Raw genomic sequence first — 15,529 nt, 5'->3', positions numbered from 1 at the left:
GCCATATGGATGTGTTGGGGGGTGTATGATGAGTGTGTTGGCATTATCATGGGCATGACGCGGGGGTGTACCCGAACCCGAACCCTTCCATTTTCAAACACACTATGCGCACTGATATCGCCGATCAACAAATGTCAGAAATGTAACCACTTGGCTATTTAATCATCATTCTTATTTTGGAGGGAAATGCGTTGATGTAGTTGATGAACTTGTTGGATGCTGCCACGGCTTGATCACGTCTATAGATCATGTGGCCAGAGACGCGCACATAGATGTCAATCGATTATCCTGTCAACTGCTTCAGCTTAAAATGGGCTTTTAATCATTTTGTGCGGCCAGACTGCATTGATCACAGTTCCAGCAGCTCAAATGAACTCGGGGTGGTGGCATCGGCGCATCACTTCCCAGTGATTATTCTGTTCAGAGCATCTCAAATGGTGAAATCAAGCTCAGTGCATCTGTTGAATTTCCCTTCTTATCAGACAGCTGGTGTGGCGCAGCAGTCTCCACAGGTTGCGCGCTTGCGGAGAGCGCGGAGCCTCACTCTCTTCCCTTCACAAGATCCCCCTCCATCCAGGGCCTCCAGCCGTCGCCTGTTGGCGCCGTGGCAACGGAGCTGCCGACCCATAGCAACAGCGCGGCTCGCGATAAGCCCGCTCCCCTTGCGCGCACCTGCCGCACCTGAGTGAACAAACGCATCCGAGCAAAGCCTGTAAATTGCTGTCAATAATGTAGCCCCGCCCCCTCAGGCCTACTGCACATCTGTCATGCAAAAAGGCTAGTTGATTATGACAACTGGAATAATGATGTTTCTTTAGCGCGCTGTCTGTGAGTGTGAGGGACAGTCGTGCGTTTTCATTGCCCGAGAATAAACGGAGATAAACTCTTTGGTATTAAAATAGAAGCAGGGCGACAGTGATGGGAAAAGGATCCGAATCTAATTTTAGATGCTTTGTTTTGGCAGCTTTGGCAGTAAATGTTTATCTTTGATCAGCGTGGCTTTGTTATATCCTGATTTGCATCTTACAACTTTCCTCTTGATGCTGAACATCACAGCAGTTTCTTATAACTTAGCAGTTTCTTAGTTATTCTTCGCTAATTAGAGAAAAGTTTTACTTTTATTGACAAATAATGATAATGATGCACACATGAGATAAAAACTGTTTTATTCTGCATGTATATGATGAGATGTGTCATGCAGTTGGTTAGTGTGATAATGCACAACCAGTCAAAAGTTTTTGAACAGTAAGATTTATTGTTTTTTAAAGAAGTCTCTTCTTCTCACCAAGCCTGTGTTTATTTAAATCCAACGTACGGCAAAAACAGTGACATTTTGAAATATTTTTTACTATTTAAAACAACTGTTTTCTCTTTGAGTAGACTTTAAAATGCAATTTATTGCTGTGATCAAAGCTAAATTTTCAGCATCATTGCTCTAGTCTATTCTTTGATGAACAGTCAGTATAATTTTTATTTATTTATTTAAATTATTATTTTTTTAAATATATAAATTAGTAGTATAGCAAGAATGATTTAAATAGATCAAAAGTAATCATAAAGACATTATAAATTATTTCAAATGCTGTTCTTCTGAATTTTCTATTCATCAGAGAAACTTGGAAGCTGTTTTCAACATAGTAATAATAAAAAATGTTTTTGGGCAGCAATCAGAATATTAGAATGATTTCTGAAGGATCGTATGACTTTAGTAATGATGCTTTTTAAAATATATTCAAATAGAAAACTGTTATTTTAAATAGTAAAAACATTTCAAAATTGTACCATTTTTGCTATACTTTGGATCAAATAAATGCAGGCTTGGTGAGCAGAAGAGACTTCTTAAAAAAAACATTACTGTTCAAAAACTTTTGACTGGTAGTGTATTTATTTTATATAGTGCATATAAAAGCATACAAAGCATAAAGAAGTATGCAACACACAGCAAAGAGAAAAAAGAGCAGCCGTCAACAAGCACAAAATTAAATGAGACTGAATCCAAAGTGTTTTAATTTATAAGAATGTTTTATTAAACTGTTGTGAAGTACACAAACTTCATGCATCCTGGCCGACAGGTGTCAGTATAAAGTGGAAATCCACTGGCACTCTTCAGTCAAATAAAAGCCAGTTAAACATGAACAAAAACCTTTAACGTTATCTACCTAAATGGTTTACCCAACCTTTAGTAGGCTGCATATTTGTGTCCTAACGGAGCAGGATCTCCGAGGTGGCCTGCAGCCCAGCAGATGTTCATGTTTGTGTTGTGTTGTCGTCTACCGCTGCTGACGAGGGCTGGCTTTCAGGTAAACACAGCCTCAGTCAATCACAGGTCCAGCGCAGAGCGACGTATCGCAGCCAAACATGAACCTCTTCTGCTGCGCAAACACTCAAACAGCAGGAAGACGGAAAGCATGTTTTGTGCACTATGATACACCGTCACTTTCTGGAATGTTGAATATGACTCATGAAGTGCTTGAATGTTTGTGTCAGAACAAGCAGTTACTGAGACTCACAAGTGTACACGTTTTGTACGAGTTTTGTTCTGCAGTAGACAGCTTTAACCAGGGTAAAAAGTGCTGAATTAATGCGTTGATGTCATTTCAGCTGTATGCTGTGATGTAACAATGTCACTGAGTTCTCAATATGATGTCACTCCAGTCATTTACAAGGCTTTTCAAGGTTGCAGTTTGTGCGTTCCTCTTTCCTTTTCGTTCTTTTTCTCTCTTGAAGGTTGTTGGTTCTCTTAATGCTCATTGATTGGTAATGAGGGTGGCATTATCTGGCGTCTTTCCTTTTGCGGCTTTGTGCCAGGTTTGTATGACAGGTAATTCTGATCATTAGCTAAGTGAATATGTTTATGATAGATCGCAAAATGTCTGACAAGCCTCCAGGACGCCATCTCGGATGACTTTCTGTCTGACGGGCGCTATGTCTTGGACTTTTCCTTCTTCCTCGGGGCAGTGCCGAATGACAGAGTGCTTCTTGCTTATATCACTGTTGAACACAAGCAGGTCACCAAAATCCCACGCAAGTGTACCCAGGTTGCTAGTTTCCTGGAATCCGTTTGCTAATGTTGTTTGTTCAAAGAGTATTTAATGTTTACTTAATGAATACTTAAGACCGCCAAACTTGCATCAACATAAATCCTTCGCGAGCGCGGTGAAGTCGGAGAAAGTTGTCGGTCTGTTTATTGCCGTGGCTGTGCTGAGAGCATCTGCCGTCACACAGAGATAGTCTCCAGTTTCTTGCTTTTCTCATTTGACTCTATGTATCCTGAAACATAAGGACAAACATGTCCTTAGCCACTCCTGAAACTTAATTTCAAAAACATGTCTTAGGACATCCAATTAATGAGGCCGCATTGCCTGCGAGACTTCTTAATCTGCAGAGCAGTTGGTGCTGGTCACTGTGGGATTGTGGGACATGTTAGGTGTCGAACAATCACAGGAGTGCGTTTGGCCTCAGCAGCACTCGGGACTGTGAAAATACGCATGTTGAGCACAAATCATCCACTCTCGCCTTCTGCTTTACATCAGGACTTGGTTTCCAGCCAGTGTGCTTTCATACATGTTTACTGTAGTTAAATTTATTGTGGCATGTTACTTTAATATGTTGGTAATCACACACTGAACACTGTAAGTAGTCATTTAGCAAATGCTTTTATCCAAAGTGACTCACAGTACACTTGTTGCTCAGGCAATCCCCCTGGAGCGACCTGAGGTTAAGTGCACAATGGTGATACCGAATGGTTCGCTCCTAGTGCACCCAATATCGTCTTTACTGCTGTGGTAAATAGTTTTACTAATCAGTACAAGCATAGTTGATTCTCTGGGTTTTTCACAATGTTTTTTCCTCTTTAATGCTTCATAATGTTGATATTTCTGTAAACAGTGCGTATGAGCGTAATGTAAACAAATTGTCTGTGATGCTAGGGTTGGTGGCTGCCAATATGCCAACCCAGGCTCATGAAAATACATGCCTCTATATACATTTCTGCAACAACGTAATTGCATACCTTACTGCATGTTTCGCGGTAGTTTAAAAGTAAAATGTTAAGAGAATGGCGCTACACTGTAAAAAATAAAAAACACAGTTTGTTGAGTCAGCTTAAAATAATTTGTTACCCTGCTGCCTTAAAATTTTAAGTTCAGTCAACTAAAATAAGTTTAGTCAACTTGAAATGTTAAGTTGTACTAAGTAACAACTTAGATATTTGTGTTTGCTAAACTTAACAGATGGGTAAGTAACCCAGCTGCCTTAAAATTTTAAGTTGATTCAACTCAAATATCTAAGTTGTCACTTAGTATAATTTAACATTTCAAGTTGAATAAACTTTTTTTTGAGTTGACTGAACTTAAAATTTTAAGGCAGCCAGGTTACAAATTATTTTAAGTTGACTCAACAAATTGTTTTTTACAGTGTAAAACCCACGTTCAATACCTGACTGTGGCATGTTTTTATTACGCTGGTACAGGCACATATTGCTGCGTTTTTATTACGTTGCTTGAGGTACAAATTACGGCTGTTCAGAATTTAAATATTCAGAAAGGTTAATTACACCAAACCCAACCGTAAACCTACCCGATAGTTTTAACAAATGCAAAAATCATATAAAAATGCATTTGTTCATGCAGCCGTGCTATTTTAACTTCCTGCGGATTTGAGCTATTTTGTCGAACTGTAGTTTTACGGGGTTCGTACCGGAGCTCTTCGTCACTTGAGCTACCGAGCAAACCTACTAAATTAGAGAACTCATGCAGATGAACCTGTATATGTGACGACAACATTCAAAAGTATCAGTTTTCAAACTGCACAAGATGTTAAAATTGTTTTGAAGTCATAACATAATATTCTGCAAGTAATTGTGTGAAAACAGGCTTTATTAATCAAAACTCTGTATCTGTAAATCATACTTTGTGTGAAAAGGAATAAAAGTTGTTGGAGTTTTACTGCCTCTAGTGTTCATTTCACATGAAAACTACAGTGAATTATACATAAGGAAGTTTTTTCGGTTTTGCATGAATGTATATAGAGGCACGTATTTCCAATTAGCCTATGTTGCAGCGTGCTGTTATTTGATCACTATGAAGTGATTTTTACCACGTTGCCAGGGTATTTTAGATCAGTGGTTCTCAACTACTCGAGGCCCACCGGTCTGCACATTTTGTATGTTTCTGAATCTGACACACTCCGTTCAGTTCATGGATTTTTTTCCTAACGAGCTGATGATCTGAATCAGGTGTGTTAAATGAGGGAGACATACAAAATGTCTGGTCAGATATACACTGCTGTTAGGGGTCAGAGGTTTTGTTTGTTTGTTTGTTTTTTTTGAAAGAAAATTTTTTTTTTATTTAGCAAGGGCACATGAAATTGACCAAAGGTGACAGTAAAAACATTTTACTGTCATTTTTACATTACATACTGTTGAGAAAGATATATGTTTTTAAGTGAATGCTGCTCTTTAAATCTTTATATTCATCTAAGAATCCTGAAAAAATTTAGTTTTCATAGACATACTAAACATCACATCCATTTTCTACATTGATAATATTAAAAAAAAAAAATTTATTAGCACCAAATCAGTATATTAGAATGATTTCTGAAGGATCATGTGACACTATAGTGTGGAGTAACAGCTGCTGGAAATTTAGCTTTGAAATCACAGGAATAAAGTACATTTTTAAATATTTTCTAAATTAAGTTTATTGAGTTTATCAAATAAATGCAGCCTTGTGGAGAACCTTCTTTTCAACAAACATTAATAATTCTTTGGTAGTTTGAAAAAAGAGGTGCTAAAGTCTGAAGTGGTGACTGTGCTTTAAAATTAAATTATTATAATCTTAATTCATGTGATGAAGGATTTTGAAAGTCTGAGAGTAATCAGTGTTCAGTACTACTGTAAGTTTAACCCTGCTTGCTTAAATGTTTGAAAATGAATAACAGTTTAGAACAGTTTAGAAACATTCTAAATTTAAATTCAGAAAATTAATCAAAAAGTAATCAAGTGTAATCAGTTACATTTAATGAAGTAATTGACATTGTTACACTACTTATTACATTTTAAATAGGGTAACTTAAAATAGGGTAATCCATTTACTCTCTCTGTCAGTGTGAATCTATGGATATTTTTTGCCTGTCAGGTGAAAGCCATAAATCTGAATGCTTTAAAAAATATAACACCTCCTGAACAAGCTGCATTCTTTGATTTATAATGATTTGAGTTACAATGTTTGCAGCAGAAAAAAATGTTTCATAGTTCACAGTGCTGGCAAATAACTAGTTACATGAAAGTAATGATGTAATTTAAATACAAAATAAATGTAACTGTAATCTGTTACAGTTACTGAGAAAAACTGTGCAATTAAATTACAATTGCTTATGAAAAATGTTATTGATTACAAGGGACATCTGAATATTTTCACACACACAAAGATTTGATTGATTTCTTTCCGAAAGTGCTCTAAATAATGAAACACCAATGTTTCAGGAGTTTAGGGGACAGAACAGGACACGTGTTTATTTAATAAATGTTTTATTTCCTATTTGGGTTTATGTATATGCTTTATTTTTAAAATTAACTGTTTTTTCCAAGACATTGTTAGATGTCAGTGTTTCCTGTCATAGCTATGCACAGATTTGATTTCATAAACAGCATCACAGCTATTAAACTATATCTTGTTATGATTTTAAATCAGTTTTTAACCTACACTTCCCTCCAAAAGTTTGGAAACACCCTTGTCAAAGTGTGGTCTTGGACGATATCAGCATAAATCCTTATCATTTTTTGGTGCAAATACATTAAAGTAACTTGACGTTATCATTGAAGACCAGCAATAATAATTTTCATTTTGATTACATAATAATGGCAATATACACATGTCAAAGTCAGACATGCCCCTTTGCCAGCTGTGATGCCTGGTTACTGGTTTAAACTTGGCCCAGGTTTTTAAGATTTTTGAGTCAACACACCTTAATAGCTTCAACAACTGATTGCCAATTAAGTTTAGAATACAGTGAATTCAGGCCCAGATTATGCAGAGCTGTAAAAGCTGCTAATGGTGGATATTTTGATGAATCGAAAATTTGCATAATGTATAAACTGTTTATGTAATAAAATAAGTTTTCGTAGTTTGTGTTGTCCCTTATCAGTGCTGATCACAAATTAAAAAGGATTTGTGCCAATATTGTCCAAAACCCCACTTTCTAGAGCATTTCCAAACTTTTGGAAGTTTTGGCAGTGTAAGAGCAATCTCAAAATAAAAAAGTGCTTTTTTTGTGGTAGCTGTGCTTTAAAATTGAATTATTACATTCTTAATTCACGTGATGAAAGATTGACAGTAATCAGCGTTGAGTACTACTGTAAGGTTAACTTTTGCTTGAAAATGAATAACAGTTTAAAAATGAGAAATTTAGAAAAGTAATTAAAAAGTAATCTAATGTAATCAGTTACATTACTCTAATGAAGTAATTGAAATGTTACGCTACTTATTACATTTTAAATAGGGTAACTTGTAACCTACTACATTTACTTTACTAAAAGCTCCCTACACATATAAACACACACATATGCATGCAGACACACATTCTGCATGTTTGATGTATGTACACTCCACCTATCTCATAAAACTCCTATGTACATACGTGTCTGTTTGTTCCTCTTCTCCCAATCCCAGTGCTCCGTGTCACATCCAGAGCAAGTAGGACACGTGAATGGATAAGGCAGCAGATAAATAAAAGCTTGACAGACTGCATGAATAAAAGCGTATATGTTAATAAAGCAGAAAACAGCTGCTTGTGACACATTGGCACCGCAGGCGCCCTCAGCATTATGGGAAAGAACCAAAGCCCCCCGTTAACATGTGAGTCAGCAGCGGGTCACGACACGGGAGTCTAATAACCATCTCTCACTCCTCTGAACTACGGTCCCCCTAGCAAATACTGCTTGAGCGTGTGTGTAGAAAGGTCTGGACTGCGCTAAACGAGTTGCGACTGGTCGCAATTATCACTGTAACGTCAGTTCATCATCTTAATATTTCATCGCTAACAGTTTCCATATGAGAAGCATTTTTTGAGGGGAAATACACTTGGATTTCGCATACAGTCTGTAATCTTTACCCAAATCTACCACTTCCTTTGAGTTTAAAATGTTTGTCCACTTTGAGTAAAAAGCTGCACTTTGGCATATTGTATTATTATTAACTCAAACAGATAATTTCCACTTGTTTGCTGGTTTGCATTGTGTTTCATTGTTTTACTACATGACATACAATATCAGTAAACTACATTTTTACGTTTTACGAGTCGTGATTGGTCGTGCCATATTGCGTCTGGTCGTTAGTGTGTTGCTAATACGTTCTAAACATTTTCTCTGTGTTTTGAGTGGTTGCTGGGTGTTTTCTTACCAGCCCACCCCAAGGGTGACCAGACATCCTGATAAAATCATGATGACCCCTGTTTCGCGTATAACAGTCAGGACGACATTTTTCTGGATAATTAGTTCTAGCTGTGTTTGATTACTATAAATAAACATTTTAAACTGACATCACTGTGATTCATCCTTTTTTTCCTCAGAAGAAACCAGCACCAGTGTGATGTTTAAGTAACAAGAGGGTGGGTTAGATAGTTCTTTGACCCATTAACAGGAGTACTACATTAAGACCAAACTACATCTGTTTATTTGAGGAGTAAACTAACAACATCCAACGTGCCCCTGCATAATGATTGAACTAAGTTAAGTACAGAGTCTTTTTTTATTGCCTGCCATCTGACAAAGTAATTTATATGATCTAATAGCCTTTAAATACAAACCTACTCGCTTCTGGAAATCTGACAAACCGAATGCCAGGCATCTTAAAAACATTAGAGAGAGAAACTTTTGCTGCCTTAGGAGCAGATACATTTTTGCTTTACAAGCTATTTGACACTTGAATCTCCTCTTAAAGGAATAGTTCACCCAAAAATGCCAATTCTGTCATTATTTATTAAGATATTTTTGATGAAATCCGAGAGCTTTCTGACCCTGCGTAGACAGGAACGCAACTGACCCGTTTGAGGCCCAGAACGGTAGTAAGAACATCAATGAAATCAACCCCGGCTCATTGGAAATACGTGCCTCTATGTACATTTCTGCAACACCGTAATTATGTACCTTACCACGCGGCAGTTTCAAAGGGAAATGTCCCGAACGCTAAAACACATGTCCAATACATGACCGTGGCATGATTTATTACATTGGTACATGCACGTACACTGCCCTCCAAAAGTTTGGAAACACCCCTGGCAAAGTGTGGTTTTGGATATCAGCATAAATCCTTATTGTATTTTGGTGCAAATACATTAAAGTAACTTGACATTATCATTGAAGACCAGCAATAATAATTTTCATTTTGATTACATAATAATGGCAATATATACATGTCAAAGTCAGACATGCCCCTTTGCCAGCTATGATGCCTGGTTACTGGTTTAAACTTGGCCCAGGTTTTTAAAAGATTTTTGGGTCAGCACACCTTAATAGCTTAAACAATTGATTGCTAATTAAGTTTAGAATACAATGAATTTAGGCCCAGATTATGCAGAGCTGTTATAACTGTTAATGGTGGATATTTAGATGAATCGAAAATGTAAGAAACTGTTTATGTAATAAAATATGTTTTTGTAGTTTGTGTTGTCCCTTATCAGTGCAAAATTATCACAAATTAAAAAGGATTCATGCCAGTATTGTCCAAAAACCCACTTTTCTAGGGCGTTTCCAAACCTTTGGAGGGCAGTGTATTGCAGCGTTTTTTTATTACACCATTGAGGTACGTATTGCAGCTGTTCAGAATTCGAATATCCGGGGAGTGTTGCTAAAGGTTAATACTTTATTGTGTTTAAAATATCCCCTACGCCAAACCTGACCCTAAACCTACCTGATAGTGTTAACAAATGCAAAAGTGATATAAAAATCGCATTTGTTGATGCAGCCGTGCCATTTTAACTTCCTTATGCAGATTTGAGCTGTTTTGTCAAACCGTAGTTTCACACGGTTCGTTCCGGGGTTTTTTATCCCTTAGTGCAACGGCGAATCGTGTGAGCTACCGAGCAAACCTACTGAATTAAAAAAACTCACACATATGAAGCTGTATATTTGATGACAATGTTTGGAAGTATCAGTTTTCAAATTGCGCAGGATGTTAAAATTGTTTCGAAGTAATAATATAATATTCTGCAAGTAATTGTGTGAAAATTAGGCTTTATTAATCAAAACTCTGTGTGTAAATCATACTTTGTGTGAAAAGGAATAACAGTTGTTGGAGTTTTACTGCCTCTAGTGTTTATTTCAACTGGAGATTGCAGTGATTCATATATATAGGTATGTTTTTTTTGTTTTGTTTTGCAAAAATGTATATAGAGGCACGTATTTCCAATGAGCCTATGTTGGATAAAATAGTCCATGAGACATCAGCGGTTCAACCTTAATTTTATGAACCTACGAGAATACTTTTTATGCGCAAAGAATTTTTTCCTGCTAGTTTTTTTTCAGTTTTGATAATCCATTTCACATCAAAATGTGTAAGATTTGTCGCTATTTCTGTTTACTTCTGGTCAAATTTAAACTTAAATGACACCGTTTTTTATTGTCCTCCAAGCAACATCCAGTTTTATATTTTAAGCCTGGTTCAGACTACAAGTTTTTAGACTGATTTTGGCATGATCTGCTTGACATAGGGTGTTGTGGGGATTTGTAAATGACAATGGCCATCAGAACGTAAGATTTCATCTTGTTTGGGGTGTTTTAGTGGACGACAACCGATGCCGCGACTGCAGCACTTTACAATGTCACCACAGAAAGACTGGCATGTTTAATCTTTTTTTTTGGTCATCCGTGAATGGGTTCTGTCACGTCTGTGACACTGGCCAATAGGAACACAGTAGACAATTTCAAACACACCGAAACCAAAGAGAGACAATGGTATTAGTCCTGCTAGGTGGAATTTTACAATGGAGGAAATGTTTGTGAAGCTATGGCAACAATACTCCTGTATTTATTATATTTTACTTGAGATACTACAGAGTGAAAAAAAGGTCAAATAAAAACTATTTTACCTCAGTTTTCTTTGGCAATCCATACTGTCCTCTTCATGCAATCCAGATTTGTGTCCACTGTCAAGTTTTCTTTCTTTTTTGGGCTTTTCTTAGGCAGCAAAACACAGTTTGCTAGCCATTGTTTGTTTATGCTTATGGCACCTTCTGTCTAGTCCCGCGCTATCAATGACAGCACGCACCATGTTAAAGACGACAAGCGATGAATGGTTAGGTACCAATGTAGTCTGAAATGATTCTTGTTAATGACATGACAAGATTTTCTGACGTAACTGGCTAAAAAATCACTTAGTCTGAACCACCCATTAGAAAAGTTTGATGTAACTTGATGCGACTTTTGAACTGTAAACTAGTGTTAAAAGTTTGTTTAATTCCCTTAACCTTAAATATGAGCAATAAGAGAAAATGAGAGCGCGTGTGAGAGAAAGAGTTGTGAAAGAGTTAAGAGGGTTCTTTTTTCTCCTCTAAAATGTGGGTGGAAGTGTGAGTATGGTTGTGTATGTAGGCCAGGCCTGATGCGTTTGCTCTGAGTGAATATCAGATCAGCTCCCTGCAGACTGCTGTCTCTTTTAAACCCTCAGTCGTACAGCGCATTGCCTCGCTCGAGATATTAACCAGCACCATGAATGATAGCGAGAAACAGAACAAAATGTTGGCCCACAGTTAATTTTCTACTTGCGTCTTGTGTTGGTTTTGCTGCAGATACTGTGTGGGGTGTTGAGTCAAATCCAAAAAGCAATAGCACAAGGATTACAGACCTGAAGTGGAGAGAACGACTGCCGGAAGGTTTAGCGACAAGTCTGACCTTGGGGTCCTTTGCGTGAATGTTACAGTATTTTCCATCTTCTTCATTTCCCATCTCCCTCCTGTGTCTGTCTTTAAATGTCCCTCCTGCTAGCGGCCTAGTTTAGGTGGTGCTGAATTCTCAGTGTAGGTTGCATGTTTAATTCATCAGTTTGAGCTTCACTCAGCTATGAGAGCAAGGCATTGTGGGTCTGACCGGCGCTCAGCACGCACTTGGCGATAGTAGCACATTTATCACATGGCCTTGACCTGTTCTAACTCACCCAGGTGTCCTCGTGTGCACGAAATTACAGTTATTCCCATCACCTGGGTCTCATCACAGTTTCATAATGGCAAGTGTGAGCTGAGTTTTGCTCTCATGTATCAAGTATAAAATCAGTTACAGCAAAGTCTCATGAGTGGTCTATTGTAAGTTTTGGTGCATTGATAGCTATAATGAATTTGCCAGTTGTCATTTGTACATTTTCGTATGAACTGCTCATTCCATAAAAATCATATGTTTTCATATAAATCACCTCGTACTAAATCACAGCTTCATAAATTATTAGGAAAACTTAAAGTTAGTATATTAGGTAGTGCTGTAAAACAATTAATTGTGATTAATCGTGATTAATCGCAATCCAAAAGTTTCTGTTTACATAATATATGTATGTGTACTGTGTATATTTATTATGTATATATAAATGAACACACATACAGCATGTATTTTAAAAATATTTACATGTATTTACATGTATATATTTATACTCATAATTTGGGATTCATGCCAGTAATAATGTATATAATAATAATATATATATATAAATGTATGTGATATATAAACAACACGTTTTTCTTAAATATATACATGCATGTGTATTTATATACATAATAAATACACACAGTACACACACATATATTATATAAACAAAAACTTTTATTTTAGATTTGATTAATCGTCATTAATTGTTTGACAGCACTAATATTAGGATGACTCATATAAGACTTGGTGAATTTATTGCAAATTTGTATTTGCTCTGTGTATTCATGGTTTTTTTTGTACACTGAGAAAATTGTTTTATGTTTAATTATTTTATTTTATGCTTTATGTATTTTTTACAAGTTTTGTACTTCAAAATTTCATTTTTAATCAAACGAGTTACTTGCAGTTTTTTATAATTGTTTGTGAAATTTACTAGCAATTTTTGAGTGAAATAATGTGATTTTTCAGTGTATAATACTCTTATATAACTCTTGAGAGAGTTAGATTTAGTGGTGGGTTTATGGTGGTGTTTAACCACGAATTATACATTTTCATTTGAGTCAGACTGTATGAATTCTTCTTGCTATTTTGGCTTCTTTTTGTAAAAGGTTTAACTTTCTCCTTTGACAATTCTGAAGAGTCGGATCATACTAAATTTGTGCAATATTTCATGAAATCAAGTTACATGTGTTTACAGTCGTGATAAACCTTTATTTTGGTCAGGCCAACTGAAGAGACAGTTCACCCAAAAATTAAAATTCTGTCTTTAATTTCTCACCCTCATGCCGTTTCAAACCCGTAAGACCTTCGTTCATCTTCATGAAATCTGAGCGCTTTCTGACCCTCCAGCAATGGTGCTACCACGTTCAAATCTCATATAGTTAGTAAGGACATTGATAAAATAGTCCATGTGACATCAGTGATTCAACCTTAATTTTATGAAGCTACGAGAATACTTTTTGTGCGCAAAAAAGCAAAAATAACGACTTTATTTTTCTAGAATTTCTGATCCATCTTAGTTCAGAAAGCTCTTGGATTTCATCAGAAATATCTTAATTTTTGTTCTGAAGATGAACAAAGTTCTAATGGGTTTGGAACGACAAAGTAATTAATGGGTGAGTAATTAATGGCAGAATTTTCATTTTTGGGTGAACTATCCCTTTAATTGATTGATATTCGGGTTCATACTTGGGCACCTGTATCTGCTGAAAGAATTAAGTGTACTTTTCATTAAAAATGTTTTTAAAAGACTATATAGTCTATATTGTGTAAAGTAAGTGTAAAGTTTCATAAGTTTATGCACCTCTCATTTGCTGTTATGAAATTATATTCTGTATATATAGGCATTACGTCAAGCATCAGCCACGACCGTGGACTACTTTACAGCCCTTTTTCTATTGCAGTTCATAGTTATCGAATTGTCTTAACTGAATATCAAGAAATTGCTGTTGACTCGAGACCCTGGAACGCATTTTCAATAATCAGACCACCCGATTAACATAATTAATGATGCATACACTCGAATTTTAATTACACATTGGTAGTGTATTGTTTTCTTGTTTGGGGATATTGAATGAGCGAGTGATGGATGTGTGTGTTTGTAGGGAGAATGGAGTGGGTTTCCCTCCCAAGATGGCAGGGGCATATTACACCGAGTGATTTATGTACCACATCAGTCATGCCAGCATCACACACGGTCTGAAACGACTGCTGCTCTCGTGTCTCCATCAAAATCCACTCAACCCAACCCCGCCTATAATATGGCAGAAAAAAACAGGCCCTGGCACAATTCGGTGACGAATTCGAAACGCGTTTAGAGGTTTACAACTTTTAAAGAAACAGTTTGAGATGTACAACATATCTGAAATTAAATGTGCAGGCTCATGCTTAGATTTTAAGTATTAGTATTTTCCTACGAATCACGTTTTATGAATTAGTACCTTATTTTAATTTCATTTTAATTTCATGTCAAGCGTTTCCTAAACGTTTCTGTCATGCCATACCATGTTTTGTATCTATTGAAAAAATCTGCTGTTTTAACAAAACACAAACGGGCAGTTTTACTGCATACAGCATAATTTCCAAACGCCGGCTCATTCTGTATCCCTGAGACAAACGTTTGTGACTCAAGGTTTGTCTGCCCTCTACCTGCTGTCTGTCTCTTCGTGCCTGTCCTCTACCAGCTGCCTGTCCCTTTCTCTTCCTGTCTGTTCTGTACCCGCTGTCTGTCCATTATCCACCCACTTTCTGTCCCTCTCTTTGTCCATCTCTGTCTTGACAGCATGTTGAGTTTCTCCTCTAGGCTCATTTCATTTAGACCTAACGTCAAATCTCTCATTCACTCTCTCTTTCTCTTTCTCACACACACTCACTCTCTCTGACACTCACAAACTCCCTCACACACTTGCTCACAGTCACACACGCGGACACTCATGCAGGAGATGAGTAGATAGGTGTTGAAATATTGGCGCCATCTAGCAGTTGTGCCCCAGCAAGTCATCATCACCATGGCAACTGAGAGAATTCAAATCTGTTGAAAGCCTAAAAACCAAACCTTTGCAAGAAATGGTGGATGTAGTTTGCCTGAAACCATATTTAAAAACAGCCGTTAACATAGATGAGATAATAAGTGCTTTTGTTAGTACTGCATGCCGTCTGAAGCTTGCCTGACGGACAGGCTACCCAGCGAGGGCGTCAAACTCGCCCTTCACACATGTTCCTGTCCTCCCTCAGGTGAAACTGTGTGGATAAAAGACCTGCTTGAAAATAAATAAATAATATGGCTGTGTAGCCCTCCAGCTATATGTAAATGACAAATGTAAAGGCTTGCATGACAACAAAATAAACTGTAATGTTCATATTAAATGTATTTTACGGACATAATTACTGTGACATTTAAGT

General features: G+C 36.9%; 1 protein-coding gene across 19 annotated transcripts in view; it reads left to right on the top strand.

The window, feature by feature from the left end:
* Positions 1–15,529, top strand: part of cacna1c (calcium channel, voltage-dependent, L type, alpha 1C subunit) — a 154,057-nt gene that overhangs the window by 9,523 nt on the left and 129,005 nt on the right. The gene's annotated exons all lie outside the window — the stretch shown is intronic.

Source organism: Labeo rohita, chromosome 4, assembly GCF_022985175.1.
Source record: "Labeo rohita strain BAU-BD-2019 chromosome 4, IGBB_LRoh.1.0, whole genome shotgun sequence".
Lineage (NCBI taxonomy): Eukaryota > Metazoa > Chordata > Actinopteri > Cypriniformes > Cyprinidae > Labeo > Labeo rohita.
Note: the sequence above shows the minus strand (reverse complement) of the source record. Positions and strands in the feature narration are given on the sequence as shown.